At 33.5% G+C, this 22,510-nt stretch overlaps 1 protein-coding gene across 2 annotated transcripts in view; it reads right to left on the bottom strand.

Moving 5' to 3' along the window:
• LOC127706815 (galactoside alpha-(1,2)-fucosyltransferase 2-like) overlaps nt 1–22,510 on the bottom strand; it is a 76,901-nt gene that overhangs the window by 12,087 nt on the left and 42,304 nt on the right. The window contains exon 1 of one of the 2 annotated variants that reach the window (XM_052211498.1): nt 11,594–11,757. The exons of the other annotated variant lie outside the window; for it this stretch is intronic. The gene's annotated coding sequence lies outside the window, so the exon portion shown is untranslated. Of the gene's footprint in view, nt 1–11,593; nt 11,758–22,510 lie in introns of those variants that run through there. 2 annotated transcript variants of the gene reach the window in all.

Genomic DNA, 22,510 nt, shown 5'->3' with positions numbered 1-22,510 from the left:
CAAGCTTATATTTTACGCTCAAATGATCCATTTAACAACTTCATAACTCTTCCATAGATACACCATCGTGCTAGTCTTATAAAACTATTATAACGCCAGTATTCACAAAGATAATAAGTCGGACACTTTTGTTTACCCCCTATATCCCACAACCCAAAGGAGTGTCATCCCCCTCATCTGATGAATGTCTTTCTATATATCTATGTAAAAATAAGGAGATGTGGTACTTTTGCCAATGAGACAACTATCCACCAAAGTTCAAATGAAGTGGATGTAAGCAATTATAGGCAACCGTACGGCCTTCAACAATGAGAAAAACCCATACCGTATAGTCGGCTATAAAAGTCTCCGGGCGACATTAAAAATGTGATACAATAGACTATTTTCATATTACAGACTTTTTTTGACTCCGGATTATATAATTTGTCGACTGGTTACCTTGGACATCATGGTACCAAGTCAGGTAAGAGCAAGCTAAAGAAGTAAAACCAAGCTTTCAATCGGTACAATTTTGGGGATAAAATTACCTGGTTAATATTTTTTTTTTCACTACAAAATCATCGGAAAACAGTAAACTTTCCCCTCAAATTACAACGATTATATGTTTGATTTTACTTATTTTGGTTGCTCTTACTTGACCGAGTACCATGATGTCCAAGGTAACCATTCGACAAATTATTTAATCCGGAGTCAAAAGTCGGTAACATGAAGATAGTCTATTCAATTCCGAAAACTTACGTTCTCATTATAACAAAACAATTTACGAAAAGCAAATACAAAAGAAATGAACTAATGACAAACACTGAAATACTGGCTCCTGACTTTGGACAGGCACATACAAAATGTGGAGGGGTTAAACATATTTGTGAGCACTCAACCTCTTCTAACCTGGGACATAGGTGTTACAGCACAACATAACAAAAAACTATACAAATCAGTTGCAATTGGTCAGTACGAGGCACTAAAACTTCTTCAAAAAGATTATAATGGTGCATGTTAATAGGAGAATATGCAAAAATAAATGTCTTCTTCTAATCTCTGATCTTCATTATATCAATATTATAATGTTGTTATATATATATATATATATATATTATTTAATGTCATATTTTTGACTTTTAACTTTCTGTTAAGGTTTGATAATACATTCGATGCAGTCATGTTTTTGATGTGTTAAATTCATTCAGAGGGATGAAAAATCCCTGTTCACACCTCATTATACCACATTCTAAGGTAAAACCATCCGTGATGGGGATGTTCACGGAGGGCTGCGTATATACTGACCGTAACTACCAATATGATATTAACAAGTTTCATTATGGGGTACGGCAATTTTAGTAACACGGATCCTGATTGGTCCATGATTTGTATTGTCTCATGTGGTTGCCTATAATTGCTTACATCCACTCTATTTGAACTTTGGTGGATAGTTGTCTCATTGGCAATCATATCACATTCCTGATCTTTATATCATGTTCAGACTATATTGATTTAATACAATTTTCAAGTAGTTTTGCTAATTTGTGTGTTTAAAGTGCAGTTATCCGTTATTTGATGAAAGCCACTGTTAACAATAAACCTGTTTCCTGAATGAGATCGTAAAAGATCAGTTTCCTGTTCAGTTATGATTTCTTTGTTAATAATGCAAATTTAATGTAAAAATCTTTTACATAAAAAACCCTCTGGTGATATATTTCAATTCGACAATCTGATATGTTACTTTTATTTAAACGAGAGGCTCTAAAGAGTATGTGTCGCTCACATGGATCTATGTGCATCTTCAACAATGGCAACTCTCCGACATTATTATATGGAATAAAATTCATGACTAAATTCTCTTTTTCGTTGATCTTGTATTGCTGATTATTTGTTCTGTTTAGTTTCTCTATCTGCTATAGTGTTTGCCCAAAACACAAAAATGGATAAAAATCCCCATTCAAGGACAGTAAGTCATATAAATAGTGGACTGACTATTCGGCTTTGTTGACCTGCTTGTTGATAATGTCTTACTGATAATTTTTACTGTTTACAATTTCTCTTATCTTTTATAGGTTTTGCCCAAAATCTCAAAAAATCGTAAACATCGTCATTAAAGGGCACTAACTCCTATTAGAAGTCAACTGATAATTTCGGCTACGGTTGACCTATTTGTAGATTTTGCCTTCTGATCCTTTTTGATGTGTAAATTTTCTATCTATCGATTATAATATTCAAGATAATATGCACAAATGCAAAACATCGGTAAAATCATTATTTTAGGGCAATGACTTCTATAAAAAGTAGACAGACGATTTTAGCCATGTCGACTTATTTGTAGACCTTGTGTTGCTGATAATTTTTGCTATTAAAGTTTTCAAGATGATAAGCAAAAATTCAAAACAAAATGATGAAATCCACCATTTAAGGGCAATTGTTCCTTTAAATAAAATTCATGACTAAATTCTCTTTTTCGTTGATCTTGTATTGCTGATTATTTGTTCTGTTTAGTTTCTCTATCTGCTATAGTGTTTGCCCAAAACACAAAAATGGATAAAAATCCCCATTCAAGGACAGTAAGTCATATAAATAGTGGACTGACTATTCGGCTTTGTTGACCTGCTTGTTGATAATGTCTTACTGATAATTTTTACTGTTTACAATTTCCCTTATCTTTTATAGGTTTTGCCCAAAATCTCAAAAAATCGTAAACATCGTCATTAAAGGGCAATAACTCCTATTAGAAGTCAACTGATAATTTCGGCTACGGTTGACCTATTTGTAGATTTTGCCTTCTGATCCTTTTTGATGTGTAAATTTTCTATCTATCGATTATAATATTCAAGATAATATGCACAAATGCAAAACATCGGTAAAATCATTATTTTAGGGCAATGACTTCTATAAAAAGTAGACAGACGATTTTAGCCATGTCGACTTATTTGTAGACCTTGTGTTGCTGATAATTTTTGCTATTAAAGTTTTCAAGATGATAAGCAAAAATTCAAAACAAAATGATGAAATCCACCATTTAAGGGCAATTGTTCCTTTAAAAAGTCGTCTGAAAGTTTTGATGTAGATAAACAATGGGTAGATCTTAACATTCTGAACATTTTCGTCTCTGTCAAATTTACTCTATGCATAGAGGTTTTCAAGACGATAGACAAAACTTGCATTTTACCCCCAGTCTATATTCTATTTTTAGCGATGGCGCCATGTTGTTTGGCACTAGATACCCCAATTATGATTTTGCAAAGTTTGTCCTGTAGTTTCTGATGAGAAGATTTTGGAAAAAGTTAACGCACGAATACGACGACGGACGACGGACGTCCAAGTGATAAGAATAACTCAAGGGCCAATTGAGCTATAAAATACAGCCATACATCTATTAGAATTAGAAGGAAAATTACCAAGTCTCCACTTATTATTTTCAACATCCGTTCACTGCAATACAAACAAAAGAGCTACATGTATGCCTAATTTTGACCTGAAATATCTATGCTATGATAAAAGTTCATATGCAACAGTATATATGACTCATGACGACATGTGCATACATACAAGAAGTACATTTACCCTTTCTATCAACAATTATTACATTTAATTTAATGTCAATGACATTTTGTAGAATTCATAGACTTATTGCAAATGAATGATATATAAATACGGATAACAAAATGAAACTCAGAAACGGAAAAGAACCTTAATACCAAACTCGTTCAAAGGGTATCAACGCGTCTCAATCTTCAAAATCGCTTATCTAAAAATACTACAATCGCTAACATTTTTAATAATAAAAATCGTGGTTACCCTTCTATCGATAAGTGTCATGCCAAAAAATGACTTGCATGTTCTCGTCCTTCCACCACCAAAACGGTAAGGTCCACGTTTAATGGTCGCACGTTTTCCTCAAATTTTTAAACTGATATCAATTGAAAAACTAACAGTTTTATCTATTTGCTTACATGAAACAAACCGGGATGCGGTATTCAGTACGTAGGTGAAACCGGACGCTATTAATATAAAAGCGCGCAAGAACACCTTTATCATAAGAGAAAACTCCATAAATTTAAAAGTATCATTTATCAACATCTTAAGAACCAAAATCATCCAATTAAATATTTAACATTTCAACCTTTAGAAGAAGTAAATAAGCAACCTGGGAATCTCATTCAAAATTTGTATGATCACGGAAAATAATTGAATTAAATTGGATTACAAAACTACAAACAGTCTATCCTCTCGATCTTAATGATAATATCATTGGAATTGGTAATATATCAAGAATAGATTCTGTTAACATTTTGGATATAGTTTCTAAAACTGTTCGTAAAAAACGTTCTCGTGGACGTAGAATAAATCACAATCACAGAAAATTTCGTACTAACACTACAAATATTTCGGACCTGATAACTCGAATAATTCTGCGCCCTCTAGCGACCTATCGAGGTAATGTAGCAATCGGATATTAGTCGGAGATCGGCTGAATATAACGACTGACAATATTCGGGTTATGGACCTAGTTACTATTTCAAAAAACAACGGCAGACAAGCTCTATTCTTTACCTTTTAATAAAATACATCAAATTTTGGAGGATTGCAACACAATTCTATATTGTCCTAAGTATGAAATCGTCCAAATTATAATTGCATATTGTTATTCTTTACTTTTCTTCAAATTGATCGCCCTGAAGATCATTAAAAATATTTCATTAAAATCAAGTATGTCAATAAAGGTTTTGATTTTGAAAATATTGTCGGTATTCTTAATGATCATTCTCCCTCTTATTTGTTTTGTGTACAAAAAATCTACCCGGAAATATGTGTTTAATTATAGCGAGGTGTGTAAAAATGTTAATATCAGTGACAATACACCTACGTCATGAAATTGCTGTAATTCCAAGTACATATATATGGCCCCAGTTCCCATGTTATAACAGGAGACCTTAACTTCGTCCAGGGCCGAGAGTTAGAATCATTCCTTTGGTACTTACTGTACGAAATGGATAAAACGAGAAAAAGCCAACAAAAAATCCTTAGATTTTTTTTTAATTCAGTAATGAACATAATTGATATTCGTATTAAACATTTTAAAGAACATTTTACTTCTAACAACAACCATAATAGCCCTATTTCTCGTATCAAACATAAGCTCAAAGAACTCGGCAAGGAATTTTATTTTTGTCCCGGCTGATAAGGCTGTCAATAATATCATTAGTGTTTGACGTAAATTTTACATTGAGGTTCTGCAAAACGAAATCATGAATTCACCAACTGACTCAATTTTCGAAAAATGACATCTGTAACAAACATAAACTTTTAGCTACCTCTTTACATGCAGAACGAGGAACATGAACGTTCCAACCATGTACTGGATTTCTTCGAAGCTGCACAAAACACCTTACAAATATAGATTTATTTCGTCTTCAAGCCATTGTTCCACTACTAGTTAATTGGACCTGCTTTGATACGATAACTGCACTTGAATATTAACTAGTAAATAAATTTTTGTTCGCTATGGAGATTCCGTATATCGTCAAGTTATCGGAATTCCAATGGGGACTAACTGTGCACCACTTATTTCGAACCTGTTTCTGTATTGTTACGAATTACAATTTATCTGATACAAAAATTTAATAACACTTTTAATTATTTTGATGATATATTGGCTCTCAATAATGACGACTTCAGTATGTACACTAAAGAGATTTATTCTGTTGAACTGACTTTAAATAAAGCTAACACAAACAATGAACACTACCCTTTCCTGGGTCTTGATATCTATATCTTTAACGGGAAGCTTAATACTAAAATTTACGATAAAAAAGATGATTTTTCATTTCCTATTGTTAATTATCCATTTTAGATGGTGACGTTCCCTTGGCACCATCTTAGTGTGTTTAGATATCTCAACTTGTTCGATTCGCTTGTGTTTGTAACAGCGTATTTGATTTAAAGAAAGAAATCTCTGTATTACTGAAAAATTATTACACCAGGGTTTTCGATAAACAAACTTGTCAACACATTTACTAAATTTTATCATCGGTACAAGGACATCATTCGTAAACATAAATCACCGTGCAGACATCTTATACGTTCAGGTATTTCACATCCCATCTTTTATGGTAATATTCTAAACAAAGCACAAAAATTTCGTCATTCACCTCAAAAGCTAACCAAACCTTTAAACAGACTTACTTTTTTCCGAAGAGATACAGTTACGATATTGTTGTCAGGCCATTAAAGATGGCATTTTTTAGAATTAACATTGATTCACTCATAGGGTCTTTGCATCGGAAATAAACACATTTATTCTAAAACCAATTGTTTGCATGATACGAGTTATGTTTATTATGGTATGATACTAAACCCCTAACAGGAGGGATTGTGCTTAATTTTCATACGACGAAGACTTAATCTTTCAATCATTTAAATTGAGGTCTGGAGCTGGCATGTCAGTAACTTCTAGTAGTCCTTTGTTAATTTATGTTAATCATTGTCATTTTGCTTAGTTTCTTCTGTTACCTATTCTAACATCGGACTCGGACTTCTTTTAAACTTAGTTTTACTGTGCGTATTGCTGTGTGTTTGTTTATTCCACATTGGCTAGAGGTATAGGGGGATGTTTGATATCTCACAAAACATGTTTAACCCCGCCACATTTTTGCGCATGTTCCAAGTCAGGAACCTCTTGCCTTTGTTAGTCTTGTATGGTTTTTTTTTTTTTTTTTTTTTTTTTTTTTTTTTTTGGTTCATTTATATGTTTTGGAGTTTAGTGTGACGTCCATTTTTGCTGAACTAGTATAATACATTATTATTTAGGGGCCAGCTGAAGCCCGCCCCCGGGTGCGGGAATTTCGCTCTGTGTTGAAGACCCATTGGTGGCTTTGGGCTGTTTTCTGCGCTTTGGTCGGGTTGTTTTCTCTTGAACACATTCCCCGTTTCCATTCTCAATTTCATTTCTGATATGATTGCCTTTCTTTTTTTTTAATTCTCTTCAATGTATATCTGGTTGATAATAGTATAACCTTTGGGCAGTTTTTAGAAACAGTTTGCAACATGTTTATCCAGATGTTGTTATTGAATTATTGATTATTTTGAATAATTTAGACTTATTATTTGCGTTCATTGTCTGCAGCGTATAAATTATGTTGAAAGGAGGTTTATTGTATTGTATATATTATCCATTAAATGTTTTCTAACCACTTTAATATTCATAACAGCTTGTATTTATTTTTGAAATATCAAAATATGGATTGACTCTAGGCAATTAAAATGGCTAACAATATTAAATATTTTTTTTCAACTGAAACAATAGTCCTACATGTATCAAACCCTACAGTCAAAAATACCTTGATTTATTACAAAAGTCCCTTTATGTCACTATATGGCCGTCTACAATTAGAAAACCCCATACCGTAAAGTAAGCTATAAACTCCCCCGACACGACAAAATGTGAAACAGTTCAAACGAGAAGACCAACTAATACGGTGACAAGTAACTAAAGGTAAATTAAAAACATTTAATGGACTGAAATACCTCACGGCTAATTTTGGTCTTATTTTGAAGATCAATATAATAACCCTTTGATTAAGACATGTCGTAGAGTGCCAAAGTGGTGCAGATTTTTGAAAACTGTGGTCAAAGGTCAAAAGGGGGATTTTAAAAAATCGCAATTTGTGGACATTTTGGACAATTTCTCGGTAGTCCCTCATAATAACTGAGAAAACATTTATATTGAATCATGCCCTGGGAGTGTTGCACAAATTCAGTTTGTCATGTTTATGCCAGATTGACACAGATAAGTGATGAATACCCCCGCATCCAACATGGAAGAAAATGATAAAAATTATCTTTATCTGCAGAAATTATCGACAAAAAATATTTATATTTAATATTTAGTGGTGCAATAATATATGACAACATATAAAATATGTTTGGGAAAGTTTTGTTAACATGCCATAAAGAACAAAGGAGAAATAAGTACAGTATAGTTAACACCCGGTCCATGATTCAATGAAAAAAATGATGAAATTCATTATTATTTTTTTAAACCCAAAAGAATGTTGGAACTTAAAAAATAGTCTTGATGCATAAATGTTACCATGAACACGATAGTATATGCATTTTATTTTATGATAATAGGTCAATCAGTACGAGAGCAATAGCATATTGAAAATGTGTGTCCCACTTTTTATAAAACAACACAAACAATGGTAGAAAGAGCATACTCTTGACCTAAAACGATTTTAAAACACGATATATATCAAACAAACACGATTCACAGAGATTATGATAAAAATGAAGATATTTGTTTATATTTCTGTAACTCTTGACATCAATATACACGTTCATTTGAAGTGGTAACGGAAAACTAAGACAAAAATGTATCGATTCGATGTCTTGTTATACTTTCAAAATATTCGACAAAGTCTTCAGTTGGTTTACAAGCCTAACAACCACGTCAAGGTCGGAGACCACTGGCATTTTTTTTTTTTTTTTGTAATTCTAAATTTTAAAATTCATTTTTAGATTTTTTAAATTTTTTTGTTAAGAGAGAGAGAAAACCTCCCTCTACGTGTCAAGTAAAAAGCCATTTGCAGCAAACACATGAAATATTCGGCATTGAGATTAACACTTAATCATCATCCTTATCGTTGCAATCTTCTAAAACAGTCTGATAAGTAAGCTGGTTTCTACAATCGGCACTGCCCTGACAACCACAAATGCTTGTGCATGACAAGTTTTGTTCATAGCATGCACACGATTTGCTACAAATAATGTTTCCTTTGCATGTGCAAAAAAGGTACTGTAAAATGTCAAAAGACATTGGCCCTTCAAAATATAGTTGATTTATGGAGCTATTCACTATTGTCCATCCATACCCCAGAGTTGATCTGAGTGATGTTTTGGGGATATGAGCATACATCCAGACTAACACTTGTAGTGAAACTCTAAAAATGTGTTGTCTGAATGATGCCTCTGAAGGAAATAGTCTCACTTAGGCAACATCCTTAGATAGCGCTGACTTCACTCTCAGTTTATTAAGATCAGCATGTACTGATTGAGCCTTGCCTTTGGGTCATATAGATCAGCGATAAATTGTCTTCCCACTGCAATAGATGTTTCAATGTCAGAACCTTGATATCTGAATTGGTGTTGTTTCAACGCCTTATATACTGTCTTTTTGCCAAGAAAGAAGACGTCGTGTCTCATTCCGTTGGAGCATGAGCAGCTAGTAGTGTGCTAGACATCACTGTTCCAATACCATTGCATATGTCGTGTACATGTATAAACCGTCTTGCGTCTTTGGTTGAAGAAACATGTCAGAAATTTTCTAGCCTCAGTGTACGACTCGCAAAAGCCATGTGAATGTAAAGTTTCAATAAGATTTTGCGAATCATATTCGTGATGCAGCTGAAGAGCCAATGCTCAACTTAAAGGGGTGTACTGGTTTTTATGCAGGGATATCACACACTCAGCTTAAAGCAATACATTTCCGTACAGTATCACATGGGAGTGAATTGTAATCTTTCTTCATATGAAAACAATTGTCATCTATTAACCTGTCAAGAAAATTTATCAAAGAGGTAGATATAAATTGTAAAGCTGTAGGGATAGAAACTTCTGAAGGAGATTGATAATATTCATTTGAAATTTTGAGCATTCGTAAACTGCTTCTCAAAATTTTTGACGCATCATGAAGGGTCTGATCTTATTGATGTATGGAATCATTTACAAAACTTGTTTCCATCTCTGAAAACTTTAATTCCGATTTTAAACAACTGGCAGCGCGAATAGCCTCAGAAGCACTAATTGAGCTACTGAAAATCATATTGGATCTACCCTGTCCTCTTTGAGACTGAACAACAATGTTATCACCGTAGTGATTTTCTGGTTTGTGTTGCAGTTTAGCAGTTGTATATTTACTTCTCATTTCTTGTGGAAGAAAGAAACAATATGTATTTAGTAAATGCGACAACGAAAATGCTTTCTTTTTCACAAACAGATCAACGTGTAGACTTTCTGTTAGGTTTTGGAAAGCAGCGTCATGCTCCGACTAATTTGAAGCATCATAATCAAGTTCCTGTTTCCAGTTCAGCATGTAGTTAGCAATGCATACTGAATGATACAGTGCCGCGCTTGTCCTTGAAGTTATCTATAGAGAGTAAACTTACCATTGGATAGTCAGGCTTGTCTTTGCGGCATTTAAGATATCGGCACGTTCAATAGACTCGCTTTAATTGCTTATCTCGCTTGTATGAATTTTGTCTATAGAACAAACATTTAGACCAGTCTAATGGTAATGCCATAGAGCGTGTTTTAACGCAATTTGATCATTGTTGATTCATACACATAATGTTTTGCACAAGCTGTTGAGAATTGAAATGTTTCCAATTTTTTTTCTACCTGGATAGACTGTATAACACGACCTATGATACTTTATTTGTTCTAATGGAATCAGTTTGTTTGAATCAATTTCATCATAAAGCGGCGATAAACAGTACCCTGTCTCTCATCTATTGCATCTAAACGAGTATTCTACCCTTTTTCTGTGGTATTCGTTTGCAGAAATTTGGCAAATAACGCATTATTCCCAATTACTCTTGAGTCTACTCATTTTCGGCATTGAGTGAGCATATTTAACAGGACTTATGTCCATTATTTTCCGGGATTTTTTCGGCGGTGTACCAATGTGGTCTAAAATTAGTCTATTCGGAAAAACTCAATAAGAAAATAAAACACCTCAAAAGTTACTAAAACACAAATCTGTACTAAGTCAAAAATCTAAACACAAACATTGATATAAATCTATATTCTTTATATATACAAAAATAAAGAAAATACACAGTTTAATTCTTTTGTAAAAACACAGCAAATCTGAAGTCAAGGGAAAATAGAAAAAGGGAGAGCAACTCGACTTATTGAGGTGAAAATTGAATAGTAAAACTGCTATATGATGAGTATTATAAAAAGTCCCGTAAAAGTTAATTTGTATGCTTTTTCAAACTTTTATATATTGAAACTTCTTGCATATTAGTTGTGTCACTATTTTTTTTAACAAATTGACTACTGGTGATATATATAAGAAAAGTAATATACTTTGACAGCCGGTAAGATTGAAAAAAATGTCACATACATTTGAAAATCGTCCAATTCACTCAATTCATATGTTCATGTGATATTAAAGTTTGATGTTGAATAAAAGCTTATAAATAATTGTTTCATTTGATAACAACTGTTTGATGATTTATTCATTCGGGATTTTATTATAAGCGTTCCCGTGTTTGAAAATGAAAAAGAAAAAAATCGGAAAGTCACACTTTATCGCCATTTTACAAAAACCTGCACCGTGGGAAAACTCTACGACAGGGCTAAAATGAAAGTACAAAGTTTATAATTAATCTATCTTCATGTGAATTTTCAGCCATGAGGTATTTCGGTCCATTAAACTCTTTATATAAGCGACGTTTTCTTGATTTGTCACTCCACTAAACGGCCTGATTTATGATAACTTTATTTGCAATACCTTTGTGTTCCTGTTGGTCTTCATTTCGTATTTACATACGAGAAATGTTGTTAAAATAAAAGAAAATGAAATTTGTCATTATCCTACCTGTTTGTGTATTTACAATCAAAAAATGAAAGAATCATGTTTAGTTTAGTACACTAAATCCGATCAATTTCCTATCGTAGTCCAACAAGCACAATGAATTATTCAACGGAAAAATATTTAGTGTGTGTAAAATATACATTCTTGTATGCTAATACATTACTGTACCTGGCGATCATTTTACCTGTTCATATGTCATTCAGCTATTTATTGTCGGTGACTTAAAATTGAGCCGTTTTATCATTTCATTGTCGTCATCAGGTAAATGTATATTGTACAAATTTGACTTCACTTGATACAATTGTAACTCCTGATTGGTCTGTACATTTTATGGTAATAAAGGAACAATAAACATTACATGGCCCGATTAGGGACTGGTAATTTTCCTTCATAAGAGGGAGGGGGATGGGAGGAAACATTGGAATTTCTCTTATATTTTAAGTCCCAATCTTGAAAAAGAAAATTTAATCCAATACCCCTCCCTTCCAAAGACATGACAACACAATGTTGGTGACTTCAGGGAACTTTATTTGGTTATGCCTGTTATGGTATCATTGACATTCACCACACTTTCATTCAATTTCATCACATTTTGTATATCCTTTATTATAAGTTAGTATGATGACATAAGAGATATTCAATGTAGATATATGACATCTGAATCAAGTGTTTGACACTTCTGCTGAAGACTCAGATACTGATAGCCCCCACCCACCCACCTGAAGTTTTGAAAATTTGTAAAGTACCCTTTTCATTCCAAAAATATTTCAAGCCCCCCCCCCCTTTTCAGGTATCAAATGACTGTGGTACCTAACACGATTAATTTGTAGGTGTGTAAATTAAAAAACAATCTCACCAGCAGTTTCTCGATAAGATTTGTACAGTGTAGTATACAACTTTTAAGGCAAATTATGTCAAAATTATAGAAAACTTGCTCAATACATGGACAATTTTATGTAAAGGAGATATAAACTCGAATACTAACCCAGCCCTTTTACCGTTAGCGCCAAAATGTAGTGAGTGGAATATAACGACTGGATTATTCATGTTCAGGGGATCTTTAGTTTATTTTAACAGTCTAAGACGTACTCATTTTTGACCAAAGTGGGTCAAATCACTTATTTACCTGAAGAAACTGTACTTGAAAAAATGCACACATAGTCAAGATCTACATATAAGTCAGGATGGCCAAAATCATCAGTTGACTGCCTATAGGTGTATTTTCCTTCGGTTAAGTTTCTAATATCTGCGTGTTTTTGTGTGAAAACTATGAATATAGGGGAAACTGTATGTAACAAACATGGTCAGCAAAATAAGATCTACAATGACCGAAATCGACATTTGATTCCTGATAGAAGCTATTGCCCACGGGTGTCGTTCGGTATATCGAGAAAAATGATAGCGAAAGAATAACTAACGGTGGTCAAGCATTGCGATCGGATCGTGAAAGATCTAGCTGGTATCGGATCGTAAATTCAATTAAGTGGAATTCTACTTCAAAATCTGTGAAAAATCTGCTGTATTTTCAAAAGGTGGAAGCAATCAGAAAAAAAATTATGTCTGTCAAAATGATTCAACTTCCTTAATAATACTGTGCACTAAGTTAAAGAAAAAATGCAGTAGTTTTTAAGAAAACACAAAAGGCGACACACAATCCTATGAGAATCATTAACACAAAAAAAACACGTTTTGTATCTATAACAGGGATGGGCACGATTACTGACAAATGTAATCGATTAATAATCGATTACATGAAGGATTTTGTGCAATCGATTAATAATCGATTACTCTGATTTTTGTATATAATCGATTGCAATCGATTACTTTATCAAAAGTAATTACATTACTTTTCGATTACTGTCAATTACATGCTACAAAATAACCAAAAATAATAAAGTAAGTTAAACACAATTATGTTGCTCAACGTTTGTATAGTGGAAATTTAGAAGTTTACTTAAACAACTTTTAAAGCATTGTTTCCAAATTTTAAGATGACAGTTGTTTTTTAGATGGAATCTCTTACTGAGGATAAGAAATATTCAAAAGTTCTTGAAATTTTGGCTTTCAACATGAATGAGAGATGACATATTCGCATTGCATCAATCATTTATTTATATTGTAGTTTTGTTCAAAAAATTTGCTGTCAAACTAACTTAGGGTAGCTTTTTTGCTTTTACTCATTAAAAACAGGTATATTTTAACATAGCTAATTACAATTTTGGAAGTTTGGTCTGAAAAAAATAAATAGAATAATTAATTAGTTCAGGTAATTTTTATAAAGATCAAAGTATGACGTGCATGAATTAATCCTTATTACAGGATATAAAACTGTCAATGGAGTACAATTTATAACCTGGGGCAAAATAATGTAAATCTCCCTCTTAATTAGACATAATTGAAATGAAAGCAGTCTCCATCTTATTGATTAGAAGTCTTTGATCATCTGATTAGTAAAGACAAGAAGTTTTTTTTTATTCTCTAATCAAATTATAAACAATATATATTTACAGTGTCAAAATGGGATACATGCATCTATTTCTGAAAAAAAAGAATTTAAATGCATAGCAATTGGTTCATTGTCAAAAGGATTTTGTGTACTTTCTTAATTTTAATATCATAACATTATAAGGAATCAACTGATTGTCTATTCTAAGCTAAAATTCCAACTCTTATTGAAAATTATGATTTAAGGAATTTTAATACAAATAAGCCTACCACCTTAACTTTAACTTAAGACTCATTTCTTATTCTAAATATATTTTCTTATTTCAAATCTATTTTCTTATTTTAATATAAAAGGTTTGAATTATTGACAAGCATATAAATCCATTTGTTTCAAAACCTAGATAAAAAGTAACATTTGGTAGGGGATCTGGTTGATCATAATGCAGCTTGAGACAATAGATAGAAATAAGGCATTTGATAAACTCTGGAGTCTTATCAATACATTCTATTTTATCTGTACTGTAAAGTGCTAAATACATACATATTTTCATTTAAAATAGTTTATATTTCATCAAACTATTTTACTAAAGTAATCGAAATGTAATCGAAAAGTAATCGATGAATACATCAAAATTTTTGCTGTAATCGATTAAATTACGATTACATGTAATTGAAAAAATCTTTGATTACAGATTACTGTCGATTACTGGAAAAAATGTAATCAATTACAATCGATTACGATTACAGATTAGGATTACCCCATCCCTGATCTATAATCGTCACATTCTTATATATCATGATATATTTGAAACTTAGTTTTTAGAGTTGTAGTCCAGTAAAATGAAAGATTGTTATTACATGAAAAATTTCATATTTTTTGTTTGAAATAAAGTATAATTTTGTTGATTTTTGATCAAAATTAATCGTGATAGATCATTCATTTTTTTTTTTATTCAGAAAACAACATTTCTTTACTTGTTATTGGTTGAAGCGTGTAATTACTTACTACGAATGTAAATTAATGCTTCATTTTTTTGTTGATATATATATATATATATATATATATAAGTACGTATAAACAAGTGACAACTCTATCCATTGGATCACCAGTGAATGTGATACACGGCTGAAAACACATATTATATTCATAATTACTCTAAATATCAGCACAACAATGTTAAATCTGCAAATTTGCGGAAGCAAATTTTTGTTCTTCCCTCGCTGGGATTCGAACTCATGCTATTGGGATATCGTGACAACACCGCCTGCACTGTGTCCAGCGCTCTAGACCACTCGGCCACACCTAGACTGAACTAAAAATTCAGCTTTCGGTGGCCAAGTGTTACCTTTCCTCGTCAGTAGAATCTGGAGTTGTAACACAGTACATGATATATTAGGCAAGAAGATTCAATTGATTGCAGATTAGCTAAATTATCTGTCGTAAAGGATCGTAAGATGCAGCCACAGAAAAAAATATTTGATAATTACGTCTAAACAAGTGATAACTCTACGACAGATCCATTCATTGGACCACCAGTTAATGTGATACACGGCTGAAAACACATATTATATTCATAATTACACAGTGTAGGCGGTGTTGTCACGATATCCCAATAGCATGAGTTCGAATCCCGGCGAGGGAAAAACAAAAATTTGCTTCCGCAAATTTTCAGATTTAACATTGTTGTGCTGATATATAGAGTAATTATATATATATACTAGAAGTAACCCGCGCGAGCGCGGCTTGAAGACTACTTGAAATGTTAATGGTGATACACAGCACAGCCCTACATCGTGCAGCTTGGTTCGTGTTTCTCAAACGTTTTTTGTGCACAGATGCATGGTGTTGATCGTTTTTATTAGTTTGTCAGTTTCTCTTCAATAAGGGGTTTGAATGTCTAATTGGTAGCATCTGTCTCTGTGTTACACTCTGTTTTTTTCTGAGTGATGCGAGTTTGATAAAGTGATGACAGTTGTAATAATTGATGCGAGAGGGCGTAGTGCGAATTGGCCGTGAGACGTTTTGTCATTAATTCCATTTCCGCCTGCTTAGAAAACGTAGGCGGTAAGGAACTAGCTATGGTACTTTATTTGGGGTTTATTTAATTAAGCTACCCTAATTAAAGCAATTACTATATGAAGTTATAAAGTACATTACATACACTAACTATTTATTAATATATAATACTTCAGATGATCGTCGGTTCGGAGACAAACCGGCTAAAAAATTTCTGTCTACAAATTTAATAGTATAGATATATACCCATATTTAGACCTGTTTTCATTTAAGAGGCAATGCTACATGTAACTAGGCATCCAAGATAATAAGACCTCCAGGAGCGTAAAAATTCGAAAAGTAAATATCTATGAATGCTAAATGCATCCACCAATGTGTGAAGCAAGAGGGGGTCTTGTGGTCTTCTCCTGGAAATATCTTACAATGTGTACATTTTTGTTTTCGTATTAAAGGGTTAGATCAAAGAAGCTATATCATTTAATTATACATACAGGTGTATTTAAAAATTAATGAAAACAACACGTTATAAATTTCATGCGTCCGAAGCGCTTTTCTGGATTTACCCTCATCAGGAAAGCTCAAAGCCTAATATTTAAAAGCCAAGGATGTATAAAAACCGAAACAATTGAAGAGCTATATAACCAAAAGGACCTAGAAAAATATCCAAATCCATCTAAGGTCAACTTTGCCTGAGAGAGTTGAAACCTTAGTTTCTTTATAATGTCAAAATTTATAAACGGACAATTTTAAAAAGGTTTGTTATAAATCATGTCAGTACCCAAGTACTAACTACTGAGCTGATGATACACTCGGGGACTGATAGTCCACTGATAGTCCACCAGCAGCGGTATCGACCCAGTGCTGTGATATAATGAAAAATATGAAAAAATGAAGATGATTTTTCCATTAACAATACAAACTTTTCTGATTGGGCCCTTTAATAGTCATGAACTAGAGATCACAGACACCACATATACAGCTTCCTCGGTCCCATTTTTAGACATATACCCCGAATTTGACTACAGCGGTCATCTCAATACCACAGTCTATGACAAACAAGATGATTTCAATTTGGAAATTATAAATTTTCCTCACCTTAGCAGCGATTTACCAACTTCATCCGCGTATGGAGTATATATTTCTCAACTCATACGATTTTCATGAGCTTGCAGATACTACTCGTCCTTTTTCTCAAAACGTTCATTGGAAAGTACCAAAACCTAATAGATAAATATTCAGTGTCTTCTTAACAAGTAATACAGGATGGTCTTGAGTTACAGACTCTAGATTGTAGACTCTGTGTAGCATTTTATCTACTTTATAGTTTTATCTTTATTTGTCTTTGTACTACTATGTTCCATTTGATCGTATGCCTCTTGACGTGGTTTGGTGTATGTGCATCCAGCTTTCAGGTTTTTGGCTTTTTGGTGTTCCTTATGCGGGTGGGTTCATAGATACATTTCGGACACATGAGGTTTTTATAGTGTTGTTTTCAGTTTGTATACCCTTGTATACTAGTATATATTTACTTATTTTGTATTTTATCGGGAAGTGTATATGTCATTATGTAAGGAGCCCCTGAAATGACATGTAAATATAAATATTTTCGTTTGCTGGAGATTAATCTGCATACGACTTTGAAACTCGTGCGCACGACATTTAATCTCGTACGCACGACTTTTAATCTCATGCGCTTGACATTAAAAACTGGTGCTCACAACTTTTTATCTTATGCGCTTGACATTTAAAAACGTGCGCACACATTCCAAAAACTGGTGCGCACGACTTTCAAACTGGTGCTCACGACTTTCAAACTGGTGTGCACGAGTTTCAAAGTCGTTCTTGAAAGTCGTGAGTACGAGTTTGAAAGTCGAGCATACCGTTTTGAAAGTCGTGCGCGCCAGTCTTAAGGTCCTGCGCATCAGTTTGAAAGTCATGCACACAAGTTTGAAAGTCGTGCGCACGAGCTGAATAGTCGTTCGCATGTGTTTCAAAGTCGTGCGAACGAATTTCAAAGTCGTGTGCACGATTTTCAAACTGGTGCTTACCAGATTAAATCTCCGGCAAACGAATATATTTATATTTACATGACACTTAAGGGGCTCCGTAATTATGCTTTAATATGCTGACTGTATTATCAGCTACAAAAACTTTTTTGTTGGCGTCGTTGTTTGATATAATTGTTAGTGTGTTTGAACGTTAAATTCAGTTGTATTGTATGTCTGTGATGTATGTTTACACAGTTTTGGCTGCTTGATCCCAGATATGGCCACTTCAATCAATCTTGTCTGTTTGGGTTGCTCACCCAATTTGGCAATGATACGGAATATTAAACAACTGTCATACAAATGGGCTTATTGGCTAGCTAGAAAACAAGATTTAACCCACCATTTTCTTAGGAAAATGCCTGTGCCAAGCCAGTTAAGTATTATTAAATAATAAGATCCAATGGCATTGAACCAGCATAGCCCTATTTACAAATAAAAGTGAAGTGGAATAAGTCATGCAAATCCAATCTTTTGTTATACCAATTATACTGATTAAACTAAATCAAAATAACTTTAAAAACTATTTTAAACAGTAATATTGAACGATATTTTTAAGAGAAAAATTAGTTTATGCATTAAAAATTTTGAAAAATAATCTTGTTTGTTTATATCTTTATTTCTCTGATATTTCAATGAGCAATCTGCCTTTTGTAGTTTTGTAAAAATGGTGTACTTTAATCCTTGACTGACCATAATGTTGAATTATTTTGACAGACAGTTTAATTTTTCCAATATTTGTCATAATAATTGATTAAATTAGATTATTTACTGACGTTGCGTGTGTCTTCTCGATAAGCTTTCCTTCACGAATCTATACCAGATCTTTCACGATCCAATCGCTATACTTGACCACCGTTACTTATTCTTTCACGATCATTTTTCTCTATATATCGAATGACAGCCGTGTTGCCGTTAAATGATAATTCTTTAACCAATTTCGGCGTTAAACCTAATATCTTGAAATCTATAACATATAAACTAAATTATGGTGTTCAAATCTCGTAAATGATTTAAAAGAGACATACCAAAACAAAAAAAATCACCAAGGGAATCGCATGAACTCTAAAAGTAGCGAGACCGAGTGTGTCGACAAAGTAATCGTCTCCTGGTATGCACACATCACATGCCATGCCAATTCACATTCAATCATAATATCACAATCGGGAATATGACACAGTCTGTTAAATTACAAATCAGACCACTTAACTGGTATCTTAAGATTTAAGAACGAGAAAATATGTCCCTAGTGAGTTGAGACACCAACGTATCGGTCAACCAATGTATGATGGTGACCGTAAAATGTAGGTATTGTCGATATCGGTCGTTCTTCCTCGTGGCTCTGTTGCAGAATTGTTAGTGTAAGCAGCACATCCCTGTTGATGAAGTACGTATAGGGTGCTACAAACAGTTTCGTATAAAGAACTAGGGATTTTACGATTAAAAGAATAGCCATGAAGGGAAATCCCTTTTACACATAACTGGTGAAAATTTTTTTTTTTTTTTTGTATTTGATAGTTACAATTAGCTAGTTAGTTTAATAGAACATGTTACATGATCAAAACGATATTAAAAATTAGAATAGATATACTTGTTTTAAGAGGAGACAACACTGTAAATATTCCTGTTTTTTTATGGTGAAAATCGAAAACATATTTGTAGCTACTGTGTGTGTTATTTCTGATTCCAGTGGTATTTAGTTTTATACAAGTATTCAGAGCAATTCTCTGTAACCACCAACCATTTTATATAGGGAGGTCGGCATGTATAGTCACCGATTTTCCTGAAACTTTGCCCAACCATATATTTAGGTGAAAAAGTAAGAAAATGACTCCCAAAATGTTGCTATGCCACGGTTGCCATGGCAACCAAGTCAATGAGTTTTCCCGTACATTTTGGAGAATTTAGCAATAAAAAACAACTACTTTGCAGGCATTCTGAAGCAAAACCAGATTTTATTTTATGATATTTGTTTATATTTTTCATGATACTTAACAAGAATAACATCAATGTCATATATAAAAAAATATTTTAGCTGAATATTGTCACAACCGCAGGAGCAGAGATCATTTTTCATTGTATTTGTGAAGGCAAATTATACACATTTAGCATGAACAAAACATATAGTTTTGCATCCACCTCCATTTAAGTTGTGGTTATAAATATAAAGTTTCAATGTTTCTGGTTAATTATTTACAACAAAATATTTTGGAATTAGGGTGCTAGGATGGTTGCTATGGAAACCAAAATGTGTCTTTTTTTCTTCTTCAAAAATTCGATCATGTTATTAAGATTACCCGAAAACAGAAATTACTATTGAATGCCTATGATGTGAAAACTATTGAGCATAAAATGACCTTCAATTTAACCCAAGGTCAAAGGTCATAGATGAATGTACAGAGAAAATTCATTTTCAGCATATCTTGTGCAAAATTATTGATCTTCAGTTCTAGACACCATCACATTCATTTCATTCAGCATCCCTTATCCCCATCACAAAATATATAATGGTCCTTCCCTAGCTTATAGAATTACTCTGATTCCGCTCAGCTACTTTTTTTCATGTAGATTTTATCTTGGTGTTCACATTTTCACCCTATCTATTATAGTTTTTAAGCCAATGGTAAAAACTCAAAATTTAGCTAAAGAAATTCTTTTCGGGCAATAACTGCTCAAGAAAGTTGATTTACAATTTCAGCAGTGGTAAACCATTCCCTACGATTTTATCTTATTATATCGATTATTTGCACTCATTTTAGTAAATGCATCACTATGCAGCCACATTGTCAATGAATGGTACTACTGACCTAGCTATGCAAATGACCCACGTTGACGTCACACCGTTTATGATGTAACTCTCACAACATTGCGCGCCAAATTCACTAGTGTCAAGCTATCCAGCAATTCTCATCCTGCAATTCTCTTTATAAAAATCTATCCTGCAATTCGTCATCCTGCAATTGCGTTTGGAAAACTACTTGAGCGACAATTTTATTTTTCTTTAAAATCATAGTTTTTGATTTTTTTAATTCGAAAACAAGATTTATATAGAAAATCAAAGATTTGTATATCCCATTAACAAAATTCTAAATTTAGTTTGCAAATTTCTAACTCATATTTACGGTTTTGTAATTAGCATTTACAATAATATCATGATGACGATTCAAACAAAGTATTATCTGTTAATAAGTCCAGGATGTGATTCGTAAAATACCATGTTTAACCCACATTTGCGATTTTCGAAACTCATATTAAACGACTGAAAATATAGAATTTTGATGTAAAATAAATTTTTTCATGGTATACCTACAACACAACTTCTATTTGAAACTTGGTCACCCACTTGTTCAAAACCATTGCCCCGGCAGTTCTGTATGGCTAGGGATTATAGATTCTGCTCTAATCAATAGCTTTTGAGTAGTACTACGACAGGGGGCAAAAGAATTTCTGGGGTAAGAATTCCTAGAGGACGAAAATTGCGTCCGAAACATGGAAATAAAGCTAAATTCGATAAAATACGCATTTGGGGCACCCACTTTCTGACCCATTGTCTCGGTAGTTCTTTATGGCTAGGCATTATCGACGCTGCCCAAAGGAATAGCTATTGGATAGTACTACAACGTGAGGGTAAAGAATTTCTGGGGTAAGCATTCTTAAAGGCCGAAAATTTCGTCCGTAACACGCGTACGGAAAAAAAGTCATATTTGATAAAATATGCACTGGGGTCACCCACTTGTTCAAAACCATTGCCCCGGCAGTTCTGTATGGCTAGGGATTATAGATTCTGCTCTAATAAATAGCTTTTTGGTAGTACTACGACGAGGGGCCAAAGAATTTCTGGGGTAAGCATTCCTAGAGGACGAAAATTGCGTCCGAAACATGGAAATAAAGCCAAATTCGATAAAATACGCATTGGGGGCACCCACTTTCCGACCCATTGTCTCGGTAGTTCTTTATGGCTAGGCATTATAGACGCTGCCCAAAGGAATAGCTATTGGATAGTACTACAACGTGAGGGTAAAGAATTTCTGGGGTAAGCATTCTTAAAGGCCGAAAATTTCGTCCGTAACACGCGTACGGAAAAAAAGTCATATTTGATAAAATATGCACTGGGGTCACCCACTTGTTCAAAACCATTGCCCCGGCAGTTCTGTATGGCTAGGGATTATAGATTCTGCTCTAATAAATAGCTTTTGGGTAGTACTACGACGGGGGGCCAAAGAATTTCTGGGGTAAGCATTCCTAGAGGACGAAAATTGCGTCCGAAACATGGAAATAAAGCCAAATTCGATAAAATACGCATTGGGGGCACCCACTTTCCGACCCATTGTCTCGGTAGTTCTTTATGGCTAGGCATTATAGACGCTGCCCAAAGGAATAGCTATTGGATAGTACTACAACGTGAGGGTAAAG

Source organism: Mytilus californianus, unplaced genomic scaffold, assembly GCF_021869535.1.
Source record: "Mytilus californianus isolate M0D057914Y unplaced genomic scaffold, xbMytCali1.0.p SCAF_6, whole genome shotgun sequence".
Lineage (NCBI taxonomy): Eukaryota > Metazoa > Mollusca > Bivalvia > Mytilida > Mytilidae > Mytilus > Mytilus californianus.
Note: the sequence above shows the minus strand (reverse complement) of the source record. Positions and strands in the feature narration are given on the sequence as shown.